The sequence below is a fragment of the Manacus candei genome, unplaced genomic scaffold (genome assembly GCF_025592945.1).
Source record: "Manacus candei isolate 608988 ecotype Guabito, Panama unplaced genomic scaffold, ASM2559294v1 h1tg000029l, whole genome shotgun sequence".
NCBI classification, from domain to species: Eukaryota; Metazoa; Chordata; class Aves; order Passeriformes; family Pipridae; genus Manacus; species Manacus candei.
Genome location: NW_026138077.1, coordinates 77,401 through 93,761, shown reverse-complemented (window position 1 = coordinate 93,761; position 16,361 = coordinate 77,401). Strand labels below are relative to the sequence as shown.

Here is a 16,361-nt window from a genome sequence, read left to right as displayed (position 1 = left end):
AGCTGTTTGCTCCTGGTGCTTGCTGCTTGAATGCAGAACTCTTCCCAAATTATTCCTGTATTGTAGTTCTGGAGTAACAGCTGAACTAAGCAGTGGATTCTTCCTAAAACTATGAAAACACTTGCATCTATCAAAGATTTGTGAGTAAGGACAGTTTGATGTAACAGTAACATGAAGCTCTGTATTAAATCTTCTTGAAACTAAGCAAATAAAAACTTTTTATTAAATAATGTCCACCCATTAATTGGAGTTAATCTTCATTAGTGATCCATCTATAATTAGGAAATTATCTATAGTTCATTCTGCAAAACTCTCACCACCCTCTATTTTAACAGAATGTTGTTCATAAAAAAGTGATACTTATTTCTGGGAGAATGCAGAATGAGCAATTTGAATTAAAAAAAAAAAGCTAAGGAGGAAAGGGGACATAGAAACAAGCTAAAATTATGCAAAAGTATTTTTATATAAAGTGACAAAGGAAGAACAGCAATCAAAAAAAACTTCAACCCTAAAGGCAAAAAAAAAAAAGCCAAACCAATAAATCCACACCACATCAAAAAACTCAATCAGAAGCTCTGCTGTAAATGTATGATTGTATAGGATTCTACACTTCTTTGGATAATGTTCCAAATTTGTTGGAAATCTGGACAGGAATCTCATGAAAACAGTCTTTCTGATGACATTTTAGTTATTCCCAGGTTATAAGTCTGCCAGACATAGTGCAAGAGCAGCCTTTTTCCATAGTATTTTTGTATTTGGATTCCAACTCCAGCAAAAAGAGTAGGAACTGCAGAGGTGTGTGAACTTAGAGAGGGATCAGCAACAAAACTCTCTTTCCCCATTCCTCACCAATGCACAGCCTGAATTTTGGGGAGGACACAGGAGAACTCTGATTTCTTTTGAATCACTTCGCCCTTTTCTGGTTTTGAAAAAAGCACTAGTTGGTGCTATTTAAAACAAACACCTGACAGGAGTTGCAGCTTTATTCAGTTTGCTACCAAATTATATTCTAACAAAGATCAAGGATTTCTGTCTGTCTTGAGGACTGTGCTGTGATTTCACACACAGGATTCCTGCAGCTTCCAGATATGGCTGGTAAATAAAACAGGATGTCACAAAGGTTACCTCCCTGACACAAAACAAGGGAAATGCTGAAGGAATTGGAAGACTGTGAAAAGGGATCTTCCACCAGTAACAATAACAACACGCTACATTTTGGAAGGGAAAAAAAAAAGCCAACAGGTGATTTTCTGTTATTCCTCAATTCTGGCTACAAAAATAGAGGCAGTTACATTCCTGCAAGTGAAGATGGAGCCAGAACTTCCACGTGTATATCTTGCAGTTCTTTGCAAGAGATGCATCTTAGAAACAGGTGTTCTGATGACCATGCTCTCATGAAGTCAAGATAAGGTAAGTTAAAAGGTCTACAGGGTTCCTGGCTCAACCACCCTCTGTATTATGCAGTCAGGTTTGCTGAGCAAGGATTCTTCAATGCTTGATTTTACCACAACATATACTCTCAGGTTTTATGGGGAGAGAACAGTAAGTTCTTCCAAAGAACCTCTTGCAGAGAAGTGAGAATCCTTCTCCTAAAGACCTGGAGATATGGACAGTTTTGGAAAGGCAGCAGTCCAAGATTCCCAGAGCACAGGAAAAGGAATGGAGTGAAGACTTACTTGGTTACTACACAGAGATTATGGTAGATGAAAAGAGTCAATAGGATCAGATGGAACACAAAGGAAAGGAGAATGCAAAGAATTACACTTCAACCTCCTTTTTTTTTTTTTTCAGTTTTATGTTTTTAGCTAGAAAACAAGGTCTAGATACGGGGAAATCCATAGGAGCAGCCTTTGAAAGCTGAGGTTCTGCAAGAGTGGGGCAGGAAAGGCAGCTGAATCCCTTCAAACAGACAGCAGTGGCTCGAGAACTTGGTGACCTTCCTGTTAAGTCCAAAGGGCCACAAAGCCACAGAATCCATAGGACCCATGACACCTTCAAACACTGGAAGCTGTTAACCACATGTCCAGTGTCAGGAAACCACTATCTGTCTGTGACAAACTCAGTTTATTTCCCTTACAGGACCAGAGCTAATTTATTTTCTACTATATTATGCTTACAATCTCTCTCTCTCTAATCAAGATAAAGGCTTTCAGCAATCAGCTGCAGGTTACCCCTTTGGAACCCCCCTCTAAAAAATTATTTTTATCCAAATTTGTGGCATGGCATACACCCAAGAAACTAGTGCTCTTTCAAATGGTCACTGGTCACCCTCTAAGAAAACTGAGCTGATGTAAAAAAAATCATCACATGTAATCCCTTTGTCACGTTCAATGCTCTATATATTGAAATGTTTGCTTAAAAAACGTTATAAATGGATTCTGGAAATCCACATCTATTTCTTGGAGCTTTTTAAGTTCAAAAAAGTACTTGCATACATCCAAATAAGATCTCATGGTGTTTTAGGAGGAACATCTTAACTACTGTGCTGCATGTTATTGTGACAGAAATATTGTTGACAGGCATTTATTAGTTGCTTTATTTTTACACTAAGCAGTGCCCACTGCCCATCCTATACCAAGCAATACATTAATATTTTTTTGTTAAACAGATGCAAATAACTCTGGGTGTGATAAACAACCACTGAGTACTCTCTCTGTCCCATCTTTCAAAAGTAGTAGTGGTGTGGACACAGTGAACAAAAGACATTTCCTCCAACACATATCTAGTCTTCAATATTTCCCCTCATTTATAACTCCCTTTAAATTGCTGCTGGATTTGCAAACCTTTGGCCTTGTTTTGTGCTCTGTCACTCATACAGTTGCACAAGGTATGTGCACTGTGCAAATATGCTACTTGTGACTGCAAGGGTTTTGTAGGATTGAAGCCTCAAAAGTCAGAGGGAGTCAGAGAGGAAAACTAGTTGGTCTCTAATGAGCCACTGGACAAAAGCTGTGCAGCTTGGAAAAGCTTCTTGATGAGTAGCATTGATTTGGATCCTCATCCACGGGCACTTTAATGCCATTTAATGTATTCCTTGTTCTGCAAGAAGCAGACTCACACGGATGATCCTGTTGTGCCCAACTCCCTCGCTCGCCCGCGCTCGCACGCAAAGGACGGCAGCAACGAGATGGGCTGTGGGATATTGTGCTGCCAGACTTCCCCTTTGCAGCTCTGCTAACCTCAACACTGACCCACAGTGCCCTTAGTCTTCCATTTGTGTGTCACACAAATACAGTCCAGTATTCCAAACCGGGCTGTGTTCATTCCAAGGACACAAAGATACCGTTTTCACGTCTAAGAAAATGATGGGTCTTAATTAAAAATGGAAACATCTTCATTCAGTGCTGAAAACAAATCTGCTTTTCATCAGCACCCCAAATCTCTGTGGACTGGTTTCTTAGTCTATTCTACTAATCCCTGGATCCAAATTCCAAATGTCTCCCTGAATTTGACTGAATCCTCTCTTGCTTGAACTCCTTATCCCACATTAATCGGAAACCTTCTCAAATCTTTGCAGCCGTGCCCATTAGTGGGTGTCCTTCAGAAAAAGAACTGTTAATTTTATCTCACCTCACAGAAACAGTCCACAGTTGCTTCAAATAGGTGCTATTTCTTTTCTTCACCTTTCATATCAAACTGAACATTTGGATTCTAAGTGTGGGAAATCATGGAAAATATCCTGTGTGTCAAAAAGCAGCACTGCGAATAAGCTGCTTTCTTTTCAAAATCCAAAGGCAAAATATTTTCCTTTTAAATGCTCTGTATAAACTTCCATATACAACAGCCCATCATAAGCTTCTGTGATTTCATTTTGCTGAGTACACGGGAGCTAATTTGCAGTTTGATAGCGAAAAAGATTCCTGCCCTTTTTTTTGGTGTCATTACCAATGATGGTATATACATACAGAATACTTACAAAATCTATAAATTTATAAGAAATGTTGAAAAGCAGCTTTCCACAGGGCTATTGGATAAAACTTTTGTTTCGCCACGTTGACCTTTGTTAGAAAACAACACTAATTAATAATAGGGTGCTGACAAACGAAACAAGCTGGTAAATACGAAGCTTGTTCATAACAAGATTGCACAAGAAAATATACTGTAATGACCCTGCCTGAACATCCTGTAATAGCCCATTGTTCCTCTCTATTACTGTCATTCAGCAATTTTTGTTTCAATAGCGGATGTGTGGCAGCAGAGGAGCCCACACGACGTGGGGGCTGCACGTGCACGAATCGTGCCCCGCGCTGGAGGCGAGTGGGTGACCCCGGCACACAGAGGAATCGTGGGCTGCTGACTGCCCGGGGAGGTTTACAAAACAACCTCACGCCTTTGCACGGCTTGGATAAGCCAAATAAAAACACAGGTGTTTGTAAACGCCGGGGAAGACAGCAGAATGGTTTTACCCACGTGGGGCAAAACGGCAAGAATGAGGGGAATGAATAAAGGAAAATCATCAGCTTAAATTCTGAAAAGATCGTAGGGTCTTGTAGTCAACACATTTAGCATGGCAGAAAAATAGGAATAATTCTTTCATTGCACAGAGGAAGAGGAGATGTGGTGATAAACATCTTCCATGCATGACAACCAGATGTTTCACCTTCTCTCTGGATGAGGAAAGTCGAGCTACCCCATCGCTGCGGTTACCAACACCTTAACCAGATCATGGGCTGAAACCCGGCAGCTCTCCTTCCTGCCAAATTAAAATACTGAACAGAGAATTCAGTAACTGTGCTGTGAATTCATGTCTGCAAATGCAGATTTCTCACCATTTAAAGGAGTCTTTCTGTTTCTCCAAATTTGACTGACCACAGAATAACTGATTCGGCGTTGTCTCTGTAGTAAGTCATGCTAAAGGGAACACGATTCCATTTACTGATTTGTTCACAGTTTACTTTCCTATGGGAACAGCATTTTAAGATTCAGATTCTTTTTTTCTTTGTGCGTTTTGCATTCCTTCCATCGTTCTTTGCTACCAGGCTTCATTGTTTCATTGTTGATTAGTGCTCAGGGAAAGAGAAGTTGGACAACTGTCCTGTTTAAAAGCCGTAAATGTTTAAAAATATGAAAGTTTCAAATTCTATGAAACACAAGGGCTAAAGAAATTGCAAAAATAAAAGAAAACAAAACAAACCTCTGAGTTAAGAATTTTTGCATTCCTGAAGGGTATAATTCTATTTTTGAACACTTCTTTGATTTGGCAAATGTGCATTCCCTAAGGAAGCTGAGTTATCACAGGTAACTGTCTATCATGCCAGTCTGTTCTCTTTGGACAACATGTATTTCCACATCAACATTTCTCCCCTTGCCTAATCTGACTTAGAAAGCTGAGTGGTCCCTAAAAATCTGCTCTGAACCTGGGCTTTTTTGGCATTGACTTCACCCTGACTTGGAAATGGCAGGATACAGTGCCATGGTCTGGTGCCCCAGTGCCCCCGCAGAGACAGCACAAGCATTTGGCCATCCTTCCAACAAACCCTGAATTACTGCCATGCCCTTCACTGGGCTGTAATGTGACTCTAGGAAAAGCTTAGCATGTCAGCAGGCTATTTTATCTCTGTAGCTCTAAATAAAAAGTGTCCAGTTGAACTACTACACTGGCTGAATTCTTCCCTTGGATTACACAGGCAGTTTGCAGAAGAGGGATCTTCTCTAGAGAAAAAGCTTTACTTGTACATGCTCTTCTGGAATAATTGGAAGGGGAAAAAAGAAAACCTAGACCCCAGTGGATCACGCTAAAAGGCTAAAATGATCAGAATGACATTTTTCTACCTATTTTCATCAGTACCCTCAAAATGCTGACATAGCACATCCAGCACATGGGATTGGGGGAAAAAAAGGCTCTTGTAAGACCATGCTGTGACTCCCACCACCAATCCAATGACAATGTTAGGAGCTGAAGACTAATCAAACCATCTCCTTTAGCCAGAAAGGATGAATTTCCAGAGTGAGAAAATAAACATAAATTGAAATTAACACAATGGCTGTACTCCAGACAACTGTTTGAGCTTCCCATCACAACTGTTATTCATTTTAGATAAAACCTACATTGTGACAGCAAATAGATGTGAAAAAAAATAATTCTATTTCCACTTTGCTCACTGGTGTGCAATTTGTGACAATGTTAATTACACTTATGACATAACACACATAAAATTATAGAAGTGATATAATCTTTCAGATCTCCCTTAGTGAAAACTGATGCAGGATGAGATTCCCCAGCTCCATAGGGTGAGAACACTGCAATAGCAGAGTTTGACTTGAGGGGAATTCTTACTCTCATCTGCATATTGGTTTCCGAAGTTGTTCTTTTCCAGGACTATAATTTTCCCTGTTTGTTTTCAGCAGAAAGGCTTTCATGTCCTGATGCACACACACAATTAACAGATTAGAAGCACTTAAAAAAAAAAAAAATCCTTCTTTTTCTATTCCTTCCAAAACTGAGACAAGAAAAAAAAACAAAACAAAGGAAAAACCAAACCCTCCCCCCAAGCCCCACACTGAGCTGGCACCCACATACCCACACCAAAGGCTATAATTCAGTTTAGTGTCTAAGTGTCTACTCAGCATGTGCTTTTCTCCAATTGCTGCTCGCTGCCCACAAAAACAGCACAGCCTTGGTGGCCTTCAGTGCATTATGATGCAACAAACAACACATTTAATAAAGAGTGAAGAATGCAGAGTGGTGGCCATGCAGAGAGTACTTGAATAAGCACTCAGGAAAGAGTCTTAATTTGGCTTTCCTGAACTTGTTTAAACTTTTTCCCTGCTACTTATTAAATCAATTTTAAAAAGGTTCCCGATCCTGACACTTTGTTACAGAGCACACATGTGTTGTTCCCCTTCAAGGAAGATGACTGTGAAGTTCAGTATATAGTCATTTATGGAAAGGGTTCCCACCCCCACCTTCCCCTTCCAAGAATCTGGACGTGTGAAGACAGACATTTCTTTGAGAGGAAGGATAAGGCAGAGGTTAATTTCATCTGCATGAGCCAGTATAGGATATTGGAAATATTGTCAAGCCACATTCTTAATGCCTGGCAAAGTGACTCATTCAGAGTCATCACAGGAAAGGAAGTTGAACAGAATCTAAAACGGAACAGGATGGGGGCTTGAACAGGAGAGAGAAGTGAGAGAAAGGAAACTGGATTGTTTAAAGTAGACCGAGGTTACAAGTTCTAGAATGAGATTATTTTTAAAATAAATACATAAAATATATGTATATGTAAAAATATACACACGTGTATGCATATATAAAAATACACGTATGCATGCATGTATTTACAAAACCCAGTTTCTTTCTATTTGAAGGGAGACTTGTATTTGCAGGTTGTCTTTCAAAGGTGCCTGCTGAGCCATTTGTTTCAGTTTTAGGCGGCATTAACACGAAGTGGGAAATAAAAAAAGGATCCTCTCTAGAAATCCACAGATTTTTAACAATCCCGTTCCTATTCCACACCATGGGAAATTCTCAGATTATGGGGTTACACACTCGTGTAACAATCAGCAAATACAGCAAACACATTCCCTAAAGAAACACAACAAACAAGACAATTTCTTCCCCCCCACAAAAAATGCATCACTGACTTTTACTAAAAACTTGGTTTCTCTTCTCCACACTTTTTTACTGTGAAGCTTTGGATGAATTGCCACCTGACATATCAATTTTAGCCAAGCTGAACAGCAACAACATGTAGATTGTTTCAATAAATAAATAAATCTCCTTGACTTCATCACACCTGAAAACATGCTGCCTGTACAGCAGAACCTCCACTGAAAAAAAGAATAATTTTGGTCCCCAGAGAAGATGACAAACCCGATTTTTAGTATCATAAAGGCAACATCCAACTGATTCACAACCCTTTATATTTCAAAATTGTCACCTGTGAGTAAAACTCCTGATTGTATAATCCAATACCAATTATGTGTCATTTTTCATATTCAAAGGGATACAATGAGAGATGAAAACACCCATGAAATCACACAACTAAAGAAAATAAACTTCAGAGTTAGAAGTTTATGCATGGTCAAAAAAAACGTGTTAGAATAAATACTCCTAAATCCTCCCCAAAAAAATTTATCTCCTTTTGTGTAATGTTCCTTATTTAATCCCCAGAGTGACACCTGCTGGATTTCACTAACTGAAACTAAAGGGTAGATATTCCCATTACACACAACGTTTCAGGACAATAATTGCAAAAATGTGCCATTTTAGTAATAAAAGGTTGCACAGTATAATATTTTTCCTCCATTTGGGGCAGGAAATAAATACATAGATGAGACCACACAGGAAGGAAGTATAATGTCTAAAGCTCTTACTGGTATATTTTTGTATTTATATGTAGTAAGAACCATGGAGTACAACATTTGGTGGCAAATTATATTCAATTCTGTTAATATAATATGAAAAAAATATTTTCAAAGCCTAAAAAAACCCAAGTTCTGGTATAACAAATGTGTTCCCAGTACATCTTTGGATTTTTTGGTGGTTTTTTTTGGTTTTTTTTTAAATCTAATGAAACTCTAACAGAATTATCAGTATTAAAATAATATAAAACTTATTAATATTCATTTGCAAGATTTCACCACTGAAATGGTGGAGGAAAAAAGCGAGGGGAAAATCTAAATGGTAATTCAAGGAGGGACTTTACACCCATAAAAGCATCAAGGCAGCAGAGTTTTCAAGCTGGGAATTACCAAAGAATATGTGGAAAAGATTAGGTAGGTTTTAGGCACTGAAAAGATATTCAGCCCAAACACAGCTGGTATATCATATCATATCATAGTCTATGAGTAGGTGCTTTGGACATAGTAATAATCATAATAAAAAAATCACTAATTGCTATGTTTGGCCCCTCGTCCATGGTATTACTGGTAACAGTATGGGCTTCATTAAACAAAACCATCACTCCTTTTTGGGGGGATATTTTTTAAATAAGGGCTGTGTGACCCACTCATAAATCCAGAAATACGACATTGTTTGATCTTCTGAAATTCAACTGGTGTCTTAATGGTCAGTTACAGCTTAATAATGGCCAAAACGGTCAGAAAATTCTCAAATGACATCAATGCTACATGAAAAGGCAACAGCTTCAAGAGACACATGCAAATCTACCCAAGTTAAGAATCTGTTTTCTTGTGTTGAAGGGGGAACGTTGCTTCTCCCATGGAAAGTCTTTTTTGATGCAGTACAGTCAGTTAATCGTACTTCAAATGCATCTGCCCGAAGAAAAGCAACTCAAAATAAATCACTTTTGGATGGCGTATCCTGTAGAAACGATTGAAAGTGTTTGCACAGAACTAGGGCAGAAAAAGGATGACTTTGCTGGGAAAATATAAACAGTATAAACAAACTTGGGAGACTGAAGCACGAGGACTGCGAAAACAAAACTTCCAAAATGTGAAAGTTTAGCCTTTTGGTTCTGCCCAGATTCTAATATAGCACAAAAAGGATTGCTAAGAAGAAATGCTCTAACGGAACTACATTTCGTAAGACCTTCTATTGTACCACACTGGCTGTGGAATTCTCCATCAACATAAAAGGTAAGAAATAGGCTATTTTCTGATGCTCTTTGCGCAAGCAGATTTTTGCAACCCAAAAATAATGTGTTGTGTGCACCTACAGAAAGCTTTCTCCATATTCTTTTCAATATTAAAAGGAAACAACATTCAAATGTATTCAGTTCAAAATACTAACACTTGCTATTCATGGCTTTCTAAACAAAACATGAGGTTTAGGACTAATTTACTTTGAATGTCTCTTTAGAAATGCACATGTTCTCTCTTTAATTGCTATGTTAGCAATAATAGAAGCCAGCATGATATAGACCTGCATACGTTGTATACAGAAATAATATATATATTATTATATGTACAATACACAAAACCACATGTATAAACACGCTTATTTTACTGCCTCAAAGTTATTTGTTTGTCAGCTCCCATCAGTTTTGATAACAGAAGCATTCATTCCTTCCTTGACACGGTAATATCAAGGATATAGTCATTTCCAGAGCTCTGACAAATTGCTGCACAATTCCCAGCGACAGAACAGTTACATGAGAAACTAAGAGACTGTTTTCAATAAGTGTAAAGCTCAACTGAGTAAAGTGCAACACACTGAACTCAATGACAGGGCTCTCAGAACAGAGGTAAATGCCAATATTGTGTGTGAGTGACAGCTGATCAGGAGCACAGAAGGAATTTTGGGAGCAAATCAAGAACACCGTAAACACACAGGCAACAGATGGGAACAACTTCTTCAGAAGAAATTCTGTTTTGTTTTCCTAACCGTAGACTTGGACTTCTTATTGGAGAAATTCCTCCAGTTGCTTTAATAAATAGCTTATGTTCAGCATTTAGCACAGAAGTGACCAGATATACGCTTTTTAAGTATCACTGCATACACATTATTATTAAAAAAATATCAGTAGCAATAGTTTCGTCCCAGTGACTGTGGCCCAGCTTGAATCCTTTATCTGCATGACTTTGTGGACTCTTTTGGGCCCAATTCTACCCAGCTCCAGCCGGTGCTGGGAATGCTGTTGGAAGCAGCTGATTGCCTTGAATGTGCAGAATCGAGAACCAAGTTAATCATTCTGCTGGTGGCAAAGGCAGTGTATCACTGTGCTTTCTTCCCTTGCTTTTGTTATTTATTGTGTCCTAGTCTAAAATCTGAACTGCAATACCCAGACAGCCCACAGAGCATAGTCTGCATTCCCAGAGGGTCCCTTCCCTGAGCCAGGTATGACATTAGTTATCCAGAATGAGACATGTACATCTGGGTTTTTCAACTGGAGCGCTCAAAAATTATGGAAGTTACCAAGAAACCAGCTGCCTACAGACTGCAGAATGCAAGTGCTCAGATGGGTGACCCAGGTATAACTCCTTCAACAGAAAAATACCCACTTTTAGGAACTTCTTGCCCTTTGACAGTCGGTGGAAAAATTCCCGCTGGCTCTCAGTGGACCAGGGTTTCAACAGTTGTGTCATATCACAAAAAGTCTACTCAAAAGGATGAATACTACTTTTCTTAACACAGAGAAAGACTTCAACTGATCAGAAATTCAGGGTACAGTAACATTCGAAGGACACACAACATGCCATTCTTGAACTTGCAATGGATGTTATATATTCAGGTACTCAGTTTCATCCAGTAAGAAGTGCAGTGACACTGTTCTACACCGCTGTCCTGCTGCTGCCTTTGCTTAATCTGCAAATAACACGGATTCTGACCTCAAACCTGCAAACACGCCCGACACTTCCTATGTGTGCACCTCAACCTACACCAGTTACTCGAGAAAAAAAAACCCAAAAATAAGAATCTAAGTCATTGAGCTGAAATATTTCTGAAGACAGTTTTCCCCACTGCACTGATCACTAAAACAACGTGAACACCTTTTATCTGAAGTGCCCCCTTCTTTGACTCAGTGTCACCAGGCGCCTTTTGTGCGGAAGATTTTCAAAGCTGGATGAAGACTTTCGGATTGCTCCTATATGCAGTGAGGTCAACGAGAGTTTGAGCAGACTGCAGAAGCAAATACTGTGTGAAAATACAGGTTGTTATTTTCACTTGAGAATTTCAGACATCATTGCAGCACGTGTGCTTTGAAAGGAAGCGCACGGATTCAAACCTGATCTTGCTCCTACTTATCTAGACATGGAGCATCTCCTTCCAACCCATTGAAAGGACCTCGGATTCAGAGCACATCACTGATTTGAACAGGTTTAAGCTGTTCTATGCATTAGTACTGCAAATGAATGACAAGATTCCCAGTAGGCACAGGAGGACTGGAAAGACTCCGCATTGGCACAATTGTAAGAGCAGCCAAGTCCATCCCCAAGGTATCTGGCGTAAGTTAGTTAGTTATTTTTATTAGTATTTCATTCTTGACCCCTATAAACTGTACGGATAACCAAATGATTCATTGTAGATCAAACCCAAGTGTGATTTATAGCCTAAAGAGATTTATTTTCCTGATTCTACAGATCCATTGCTTACACACACGAGTAAATGATTAGAATTAACAATTTCAGTACTGCAACCACATCTGTAAAACCAGAGGATATCTCACCTCTTTTGGAAAGCTGAAGAACTGACAAGACTTTTAATTGCCTTGTAGCTGATACTTGGAGGCACAGAATCACACACTTCCCACTGTTCAATAGTTTCTCAGGGAAAGGAAGTAGTTGACAATTACCTGCCAGTAAATCAGCTTGGTGTTTGCGGTTAAAAACCTCAAACAGTAACACCCCGGCACGCGACAGGCTTCAAAACTCAACCCAACTTTTCCTCAAGCAAACAGAAAGTCCAAACAAAACAGAAGCTTTACCTTTTTTAGCTGTGTAATTACCGCACAAAACCTAATTATGAAACAACTCAAGTATGACCTCTTTCTGGTACAATAAGATTAAAGAAATATTCAGGAAGAAAATCCACACCACTTCATCACCTAAATCAGCCTCTCTTGAAAGAGCTGCAGTTGTACTGAGTCCTAAGGACCCTTTTCAAGCCAATGAGCCTCTAATTCTCTCCAGATGCAAAGACAGAAATTCGGTTAGTTAATATTAGAGGTTTGAGACAGAATGCTCAAAGTGCCGATTAGGGCATTTTATCTCCCTTTCTACCTGTTTATTCTATCAAGGAGAGATATAACAACACCAGTCATAAAATCAAGCTCAACGTTTGGCTCACTAAAAATAATCGGAGGTTTTCCTCACACCCCTTTCTCCCCGCAGATTCCGTATCACACGCCTCGGTTCAAGGCAAAAGCGCTGCACACACGCGTAACTCTCAGCGCGTTCAGATGGCACGGAACTGTCGCTGCCGGGTAAAACAATGAAACTGTTTTTCCCTCGCTACTCACCGCGCTGAGTTTTCACGAGAGCGCTTTCAGACGAAAGCGGCGATGTACCTCGTCCCCTCCCTCCCTCCGCGGCCAAAGGCGAGCTGCTGCGAGGTGCTGCCGCCGGGTACAATCCAGCGCCCGTGCTGCGGGAGCGGCGGCTCGGGGGGGCAGCGCTGCCGCGGGAGCGCCGGGAGCGCGTCCGATGGAGCGCGGAGAGCGGCGGCGGCAGCAGCGAAACATCAGAGCTTCCTGTTACATCACCCGACCCCGCCTGCGGCCGGCGTTGAGTTACTTTTCCCTCTCGAATGGCATGTCCCGGGGAAAGCCAGGCTCCTCTGGCAGCCGTGCCCGAGCCCTGCCATCTGCTCCCCGGCAGCGCCGCGCCGGCTCTGCCCGCACCTTGCCCCGGGGCGGCTGCGGCTCGCCCGCCCCCGAATTAAAGCTGCTGCTCTGAAACCACGCGCAAAACGCTCGCTCGCTGCTCTGCTGGAAAGGAGGAGACCACGGGACCTGTCCTTTTCACGTATCGAGCCAGTGAGATTCGTCCTCCTCCTCCAGCTAGACCCAGAGAAATAAATTCGTTTGGATCTTTATTGAGAGACAGGGAATCCACAAGAGCTGCTTCCTCCTCAATGTGACTGACGTGACCCACCTCTGCCAGCAGCTGCAGGGACTACATTACATCCCATACTACATTACATCCCATACTACATTACATCCCATACTACATTACATCCCATACTGTACAGAGAAATACTTCTATTCCTCAAATGTTAAACTGCAGCAAAGGTCAGAACCAAAGTTTTCAAATTCAAGCGAGTGCATAATTTAAAGTGACACTTTTTGTTAGCCAAGGAAAAAAAAAGTATTTAAATAAATAAGACTTTGAATATCCAGGGTACAAAAAAAGGCAACAGGAACATTAATATTGCTGCACAGGTCTCTAGGCTACATATTTTTAAATGCTGGTGATTTGAAAGCAGAAGTATGAACTGCCTGGTTTGAAAACTGCCATAAAACAAAATTAATGGCAATCCTTCTACTAGCTGCAAAGAGATTCGTATTGGGACCTAAAAATGTTTCTTTGAGAGCATTTATTACTTGTTCTTTGTACAGTCAATACCTGTGCTATAGATGGAATCTGTGCCCTCCAAATCAATGGGCAGTTGCTGTGTGGACATGACAATACCATGCTGAACAAATGGGGAGTTCCTGGAGCATTAAGCTGGAACACCAGTACTCCCTATGGAACACCATAAGGACCTCCCAAAGGTCACAGTGTCATAAGGACCTATCAAAATGATACCCTTTGCTCGTAAAACAAGACAAAGTATTCTGCTCACTTCTCTCTACCTGTCACCTGTGCACTCTTTTTGCCAGCAGAATCATTTGTGGAACATGCTGTGAACTGGAGGAGGGAATTCATCTGGCCATTGAAAAATCTTTTCCTCAAAAAGGACAAGAGCAAGAAACCCAAAACTAAGAGGGAAAACCTCCCACAAACCAACCAAACATACAACATACAAACAAAACCCAAACAAAACCACCCCTAATCCAGGGTCAGGAAAAAATGGAAGAAGGAAAAGAGGGGTAGGGACACTTTCAATCCATACAGTGACTGAATTGTGAAATCACACTCCAGGGTTACCAAAGGAGCAGGCATATGACTTGAGTATTCATTTGGCACATGCGAGTGTTGGTGCTTCTAGGATCTGACATCAGGAGAATGTCTGAGTTTTATAATCAGTGAAGAACTAAGAACTGGCACTCTAAACCTCTAGGCAATGTAAACAGATATAAGCTGGGGATTAGCTCTGATTCTGAACAGTGATGGAAATTAATTTCTCTAAAATAAACGGTGTCACCTCAGGTACTGGAATTTCATCACAAGTGAGCCTGGGAGTATTACTTAGGCCAGTCAGGTCTAGGTTATGGATTACAACATGGCACATTACACACTGTAGCTTGGAAAATAATCCATGTATTCCAGCCAGGCACACATGTTCAAGACAGGCATCTGAATTAGCTGGAGAGGTGGATTACACGGGCCGTGTTTGATTTGGCACGTCAAATGTTATCTTGGTTTTTTTGTCTCTTTGTTTGAATTATTATTTACAAAGTCTCACATTCTACGTATTTAGCTATCATTGAAACTTACCTGCTGCTGCTGCACAGGCACCTGAGACACCTCACTGGTGCAGTTTGCACTTCAGAGATGCGCTGGCTCCCGGAATTTCTCCATCTCCCCCTCCTCTGGCTACAAGTTGCCTAAATTACACCCGTACTGGCTGCCGAGTGACAGCGCGGGAGCGAGCAGCTCAGAGGGGGCCTAAATGTGCCAAACAACCCGCGCTCGAGCCGGGGAAGGCTTAAATCCAGGCGAAGAAAGCAAACCTCGGTTCCCCCTTTCAGCACTGAGGGACTGACCCATCCCGGCGCTCGCCGCGCCGCGCGCCCCCTCTCGCGGCATCCCGGGGGATGAACAGAGCCACGGGAACCCCGCCAGGATTTAGTGTTGGATAAAGAACCCCTCGTGGATAAAGTATTATCATCGCGGGTGAACAACCAGCAACTGTAAGCGAACACTTCACCCGAACTTCACCCGAACTTGGTTTTTTTTCCTCTAGAGATACTGCTGAGAACAACCGGCTATGAGACATAACCCTCCTGTCAACTTCTGTTGGATTCCAAAAGCTGGATATGAGAAAAAGAAAACCTGCTAAGTTTAAACAAAGCCTTGGGCTGACACAGACTGGGGAAAAACCTCCATCTGGAGTCCAGACAAGGATCCATTGATGTCATGGAATGTCCTGCCCAAGCCTGGAGAAACTACGCCCTGATCTCATCAAACCTGTGCAGAAAACCCTTTGTGTTTTCTCTCTGGTCCCCCCTGTAAAATCCCCCAAGTTAAAGTGGGTTTTCCTCATGAGGTAATTCCTAAGACCCAAAAGTTTGTAATTTAGGATTTCCCCTTACCTCATCTTTGTGAAACCCCCCCCAATTTTAATACCATGAATATGTAAAACCCCCTGTTAAATATGAAAACCCTGAACCCTTCAAATGTGGAGTTGTGAACCCAATAAAGGATTCCAGTTCCTTGCCTCCAAACTGGGATCGTGATAGCTTTACTGACACGCTACAAATTTCACTATGTTTGACAGGTGGGACCTAGAAAAATGAAGATTTCCTCAAAATGTAAAACAAAATCTATCAGCTTTGCTATTGCAGGTGGATTGGAGGTGCAGAGAGAGATGCTGGCTCAAACGATCTGGAAATAAAACAGAAGCAGGGAGCAGAAAATAAAAAGGAGAAAAAGGAAGGCATACCAGTGAAAATGCAAGGAAAAAATAATGAATAAAAAGACATTAAATTATTTCTCAAAGATATTTTGCTTCATCATCTGCATGGATTAAGGGCACACAGCAAGTTATTGCAGGTCAGATGACACGTGGGAACTCACCAAACCTCTGTAAAATTGCTTCAGCTTGTTGGCTCCTTATGATAGAGTTGGGG

General features: G+C 41.0%; 1 protein-coding gene across 2 annotated transcripts in view; it reads right to left on the bottom strand.

Annotated features, from left to right (window-relative positions):
- CALCRL (calcitonin receptor like receptor) overlaps nucleotides 1–13,315 on the bottom strand; it is a 66,892-nt gene extending 53,577 nt beyond the window's left edge. For both annotated transcript variants that reach the window (XM_051791136.1, XM_051791138.1), the window contains exon 1: nucleotides 12,867–13,315. The gene's annotated coding sequence lies outside the window, so the exon portion shown is untranslated. The remainder of the gene's footprint in view (nucleotides 1–12,866) is intronic.
- Nucleotides 13,316–16,361: the final 3,046 nt, after the last annotated feature.